Here is a 6,712-nt window from a genome sequence, read left to right as displayed (position 1 = left end):
TTGTACTGTTTTCCCTGTAGCATTTAAAAATTTGTTTATCATCTTGCACAGGTTAATAATATTCTGAAGAAAGGTATTTTTCCCCAGGATTAAGTTGAAATTTGGACTCATTAACGGTGAGGGGAGGGCATTATCACATTTAGAAACTGCTCTATTACCTCGGCAAATATGGACTTAATCATCCTGCAGTGCATGCAAATGGAAAAAAGGAAATCAAGTATTCTGCGAAATGAGTATCAAGTATGTATTCAGTAACGTAAGATTAATTCAAGGCAGGCAGGAGGTGGGGATTGGATAGCACATCTGGCGTGTGTAAAGAGGAATAGCTAAGCTCTCTAGAAGGTGAAGATCTCAGATTTCCTGTATGTTTTGTTTTCAGTAGATTTCGAGCCCCTGTCTAATTGCCTGACACTTATTTAGAAAATAAACATTGTGATGTGTGTTACACATCCAAGTGAGGCCTGATTGGGTTCAGCTATAGAAGCAGAAACTCAAGACAAAGACTGTGTGCAGATGCTCATTTGTGTAGGATGATGGGAGTGACTTTCTCCTTACCGCAGTTGTGGCACTTCTCCCAAATCCAGCTCTGGTAGCTTGAGAACTGGACAAATGTAGTGGAGAAGGAGAAAACCCGCGCAAGGGGGTAAATTCCTTATCTAAAGCTGTACAAGTCAATGGAGTGAACAGACTAGGCAGGTTTGGGGGGGGGGCGGGGGCTTCAGCAAAGCATTCTTTGAAAAGCATCCTTTCCTACCTGGATGCCCTTTCCATCCTGGTTCATGAGGAATGTACCCTCACATTATGGGGAGGTGTTATTCTGTGTTTTCCAACCATAACTAGCAATACATAGCTGCTTAGACTGCTATAGGCCACTCTCCAAAATGTCTATTTGAGCTTAAATTTGCCATTTGCTAACTTGACCGTTTTAGGATTAAACAGCTGCTTCATGGAGGCAGTTTTCAATAGCAGAACAGTGATGAGGTAAGAGACTACATCCAGGGTACAACAGTCCTGATCCACATCCCAGCCCTGTGCAACAGCCCTGGTACACAAGAGAAAACTGCAGCCTGCAACGACAGGCTGACACATTGAGAGCACAATCCTAAAGTTATTTTGCTCTGGTGCAGACCTGCTGTGCCAGCTTCTGAGTGTCACAAATGAGTGTCACTCCTGAGTGTTGCAAATGTGCTGTAAAGTACCCAGGAGCAGGCTGCGGCAGCGAAAAGATGTGCACTGGCCTGCTCTAGCTGGATCCCATTCCTGCACCATCCATACAAGGTACGTTTGCACCAGCAAACTTACCCCGCACAGGGGGTGGGAAAGGGTGGCGGGAGAGCATAACAGAGGCAGGGAGGGGTGTTTTGGGGTGGGAGAAGGGCAGTCCAGAAGGCGGACTGGGCCTGGGAAGGAGTGGGATGGGCCACAGCAGCCTGCGCTGAATCCTAGCCACTGGTCCTTACACAGGCTGCTTGGATTTGTGCCAGTGAATTCACTGGTGCAGATCTGAATAGCCCCATAGGCCAGGCTAGGCCAACACAGGGTAAGGGGTAAAATATCCCCTTATCCTGAGTTACTATCCAGCCACCTCCTAACCTTGCGCTCGCCCAGGAGGGTCTCAAATCTGCCATAAGGCACATTTGTGCCTCCTCGGGAGTTGGCAAGGCCGGCACACAGAGGCGCATCAGCCTGCAGAGGCTAACACAAGTCTCCGCACCAACGGAGGCACTGAGCCTTGCGTCAGCCCAGCTGGGCTGACGCAAGGCTCTGGGATGGGCAGGGAGGAGGCGGGAGAGAGGCATTCTGGGGTGGGGGAGGGTGGGCAGTGGGGAGCGGGAGGCAGGGCTGGGACCCAGCAGTTATGCCGAATCCCAACCCCCATTCTTTAAGCTGCTCCACTCTCTTCCGACTTGTACCACCTCAAGTAAGTTTCCCCTTACCTCTGGCTGAGCCACTTTGGACCCCTATCCTGCGCTGGCTACAGCGCAAGCCTCTTGGCTTTCCTGTTCCAGCGCAGGGTAGGATTGCGCCCTTTGATGTATCCTCTCCTTCAGCCAGAAGCATCTGCTCTCTCTCTCTCTCTCTCTCTCTCTCTCTCTCTCTCTCTCTCTCTCTGTGCCATCAAATTAATATGAATGAAACAATGTTAAATGATAGAAGTAAATTAATCTGCAAGTCCGGAAAGCAGTTTAACAAAGCTGAGTTCTGTTGAGTTCTGTGCAACTCAAAGTTTCAGGAAATGCTCCTGAAAAGTGCAGACCAGGGGGTGGGGCTGCCGGTGGAAAGGTTGCAGTGACAGCAATAGAAATTCATGGTTAGGCTGTTCATTTTTATGGAACACAATGCAATCTCCAGTTCATTAAAAATGTCTTCACCAGACCAGCAGCATTAAAGTTACAAGTGTCATTATACTTATAGAGTTCGTATTATTAATCAGGCTGAGGGGGAAGTTTTGAAACTGGGCATGAAGAACCCACTTGACTGTTCCTAGTCAAAGATAATTAACCTTTGGGAATGCTTTCATTCTTTCGTCACGATGACTGCTGCTGTGAGCAGTCCATTTGAGAGCTGGCCTCCAGTTAAGGACAAAGCCTGCAATGGGAGATGAATAATCAAGCAAACATTCATAAAAGTGCATTCACTGGCAGAGTGGCCTTTACAAAACTGGATCCCAAGTGTCTAATTAAAACAACCTACGAAAGCTCTTTTGCGGAGAATACAAGGAATTTCATGGAAGAGCACCAAACCGGTTATAAAATCATTCAGAAATAGTTAGACGCTTATCATACATCATTAGCAACTCCCCCACAGCTTCATTTTGAGGAAACAGACCTGCAAAGTTTCCTATTCTTTCCTTTGATCAGTTTTTACTTGGTTAGCTTATGGTCAAATAGGATACTTTTCAGCAGGCTTGTAGAACATACAAAAAGGGAAAGGGGCCATAACTCTCAAACCCCGGCTTCTGAATTCAGAGAAAGTGGAAAGAGCTGTCAACATGAAGGCCAGTGGGGGACAAAGGCTATTGAAATGAGGGACACACGCAGTGGTGGGGTGATCCTGTCAGGAGAGATGACGACTGGTTGCTGCATTCGGAGATGTGGTCCTATTGCATCCCAGCTATACTACCTCCCCTGTGAAAGGGGATGCCCTTGAAAAGTATTTGAAAACGGCAGCTGGTTTAGAATGCTGAAGCCAGATTGCTGATGGGAGGCCAAGTTGGGAGAGCAGATTACTCCCAACCTGCAGAACTACACTGCTTTCCCACCTGTTTCTGGATCCAATTCAAAAGCATCCTATACAAGGGGTGTCAAACCCATTTCATACAAAGGGCCAAAGTTAGCCTTCTTGGCACCTGCTGAAGGCCAGAAGTGACATCCTAAAGCAAGACATGACATCATTACGCAGCTGATGACCAGAAATAAGCACTTTGTTCTCTCAAAGAAATTCACTAGCTGCAAATGACCGAAGAGAAAATGTGCAAATCTTGTCCATATTTTCAAGATGTGAGAGAGCCCAAACTCTGGGGAGGCAGCAGAAAGTTGTCTCTCTTCTATTAAAAAAAGAAAGGTATGAAAAAAGCAGGGAGGCTGTGCAAAGGACAGCTCTGTATAGCGCCAGGAGAGGCAACTTTTCTGTTGCTTCAGGGGTGTGTGTTACTGAGCTCTCCCTAATTCCGAGTGGGGGAGGAAGAGGTGAGGTTTTTAAAACAAATTATTTGGGGGGGGGGGGAAGAGAAAGTGTGTTTCAGAGACTGAGCTTAAGGGGGAAGGGGGGGAGTGAGTATTGCCCCCCTGGCCTGACCTCACTGCACATCACTGGTTTGAAAAGTGTCCTCCACTTTTTTTTTTAAAAGGTATTTAAGACCCACCTGTTCCACTAAGTTTTTAGCTTGTGAGCTGTTGTTGAAGCATTTTATTGGCTATCTGTTTTAGATTACACAGTATTTTAAAATCCAATTTTATTGTACACTTGTTTCTTATGTTTTTAGACTTTATTAGCCACCTTGGGACTATTTGTGAAAGGCAGGATTAAAAATAAAGGAATAAACAAAATCCATTGTCCCTAGTTGTTGTCAGTGGTGTTCTCAATCTTATCTTGTATGTTGGAACTGAATGAAGAAATAGCTAAGCAAACGTTCTCTGCTCTGTGTCCTGCTGCTGCCAAGGGTACAGTTGGCCGGGGCACAGGAGGCAGTCTTCTTATCACAGTTGCAAGACTGTGGAATTCCCTGCCTGGGATATCAGATTGGCTCTGTATCTCACAGCCTTTGGATGCCAGACCAAGAAGTTTTTATTTTGGTGGGTAGAATTATAATGCTGAACTCTCTGCCACCTGTTCTGTGCTATGTTACTGAATTTTGTTTAAGCCTGTTATATGATGCCTTCTAATATCTGCATTGCAAGCCACTTAAAAGAAAGCTCCCTCCATTCCTCACTGCTTTATCATAGTGGGGCCAGCACCGGTTGTTGAGGAACCTGGACAAAGCCATGGTACCTCCGCTTCCTGCTGGTGCTTTGGGTGCTACTGTCGTCACCAGTACTGAGGGCCAGGTAGGTCTTCTGATGGGTGTGAGCCCTCATCCAATACCTGGCCTGACCCACCCACAGGTGCGTCCTGTGGAAATGCTCCATGTGATGTAGAATAATGATGATCTGAGCCATGCTACGCATTATGGCAGTAATATAGAGGAGACTCCATGTAGAATAGAGAAATCTGCCAAGTAGCCTCAGCATGAGAAAATTAATGTTTAGAGAGCCCTTGAACAGAAGTCTATGGAGTGTATCCTAAATTTAATTAGTCATGACTAAGGAAGTTAGCCATGACTAAGTTCTACTGATTTCAACACTAAGGTCCAACACTGTGAGTTCATCCTGCCACAAGTTGTCTCATCTCTTTTCATGTTCTCAACATCTGATAGTGATAAACTTAGACCTGGAGAAACAACTTCTCTGCCTTCAACTCCCCAAAGATGGTAAACAGAAAAGCATCCATTTTCACCACAATGCAGATCAGGATACAGACACTGTAGGAATACAAAGCAGGTAAATATTCCTCCTCCCCCCACTTTAATGAACTACTCAGCATCCATCAGTGGTAACTATTTTAGTCATTCCCAGAATGACTCAGCTTCACACTGGCAATCTGGATGTGAAAAAGCTGTCTTTCATCATACTAATTTCCTGAACACACTGTCCCCTCTCAAACCACGACTTTAATCAGAAATGATTAGTCATTTCTCCTGCTCCTGATTAGCCCATCCTCCTGCTTGTGATGTATGAGTGTTGTCTGATGACACAGAGAAGGGTGGGGTGATAGTTCATTATGGTACCGGGCTTTGATACTCAGATTTTAGGTGTAGAGGGATCAAGAGCTAACATTCACAGAATGCTGGAATGTACTTGAATATTAAGACCTAAGCACACAACAGCAGATTATCAGTTACTCCACTGTGTAATTCTGTTTCTGCATAGATATCCAGCAATTATGAATGACAGGACAGTGAATTAAGTCTATGAAAGCAAAATCCTATCTTGTGCTGGAAGGAGGCAGGCCAGTGGGCCTGCACTGCATCCAGTGCAAGTTTGGGGCCAAAAGTGGCGCAGCTCGAAGCAAGGGGAAACATTTTCTCTTACCCCGTGTTGTGCTGCATCAGCCCAAATGGGTCTACTTGCATCTGTGCCACCTGAACAGGTGGCGCAAATCCAAGCAGCCCTGGACTGCCCTGGGCCGCCAAGGAATGGGGTCAGGATCTGGCATAACCGCTGGACCAGCTGGACGCATCTCCTGCTCCCTGTCACCATCCCACGGTCCTGCCCACTGCCCACCCTACCTTCGCCCCGAAACACCTCCCTCCCACCTCCTCTCTACCCTCCTCACACCCCTTCCCAGACCCCTGCATTGGCTAAGCTCGGCTGACGTAACTCACCCTCTCCCCGGGGCCCACGGCAGCACTGGGAGGCCAGTGCATGTCTGTGCGCTGGCCTGTCTCCACAATGAATGCAACATTCCCGGACCAGCACAAGGGACTTGCATTGGCCCAAGTGCATTCTAGGATTGTGAGAACTAGAGGCTTTATTGTTTGTCAATAAGTTGGAGAAAATCTTTTTCTTTTCAAAACAAAACTTAACTTGCTATTGTTCCTGAAAGATATCTCCAGTATTCATCGTCTTGAATTTGAAAGCTGTGGCTTAAATCTCAAAGAGCCAACTGTTACCCTGCACATGCCCAATCTCGTCTGATCTAGGAAGCTAAGCAGGGTCAGGCCTGGTTAGTACTTGGATGGGAGACTGCCTGGGAATACCGGGTGCTGTAGGCTTATGCCATAGTCTTTCGAGACTGAAGGTTGCCAACCATTAAGATCTAAATACTTAATTTGCGTCTTTCCCTTTTTGTTTTCTTAGTGAAGTTCTATCCATCATCCACAGTATGGCCAGTAAATTGTTTAATAAATTGTCAGATGAAGATTTGACTCGCATACAGCCCAATCCTATGGGCACTTTACAATGGCAGAACGCAAGTTATACCATTGTAAATGAAGACGCTCCACTGTAAATGGTGTGCTGCTGCTGTAAGCGGTGCACTGCTGCTGATCATGTTTAAGCCACCTGCTCAAATGGCCAGCAGCTCAGCATGTCCACCACAAACAGATTCAGCCTACACCAGAGCATGTAAGGTGGTGGTAGGGGCAGATCATGGGTGGGCTGTGGGTGGTTCA

The 6,712-nt window shown here is 46.5% G+C and overlaps 1 pseudogene; it reads left to right on the top strand.

Annotated features, from left to right (window-relative positions):
- The first annotated feature begins 6,199 nt into the window (after positions 1-6,199).
- Positions 6,200-6,313, top strand: LOC136656749 (5S ribosomal RNA; annotated as a pseudogene).
- Positions 6,314-6,712: the final 399 nt, after the last annotated feature.

Source organism: Tiliqua scincoides, chromosome 6, assembly GCF_035046505.1.
Source record: "Tiliqua scincoides isolate rTilSci1 chromosome 6, rTilSci1.hap2, whole genome shotgun sequence".
NCBI classification, from domain to species: Eukaryota; Metazoa; Chordata; class Lepidosauria; order Squamata; family Scincidae; genus Tiliqua; species Tiliqua scincoides.
Note: the sequence above shows the minus strand (reverse complement) of the source record. Positions and strands in the feature narration are given on the sequence as shown.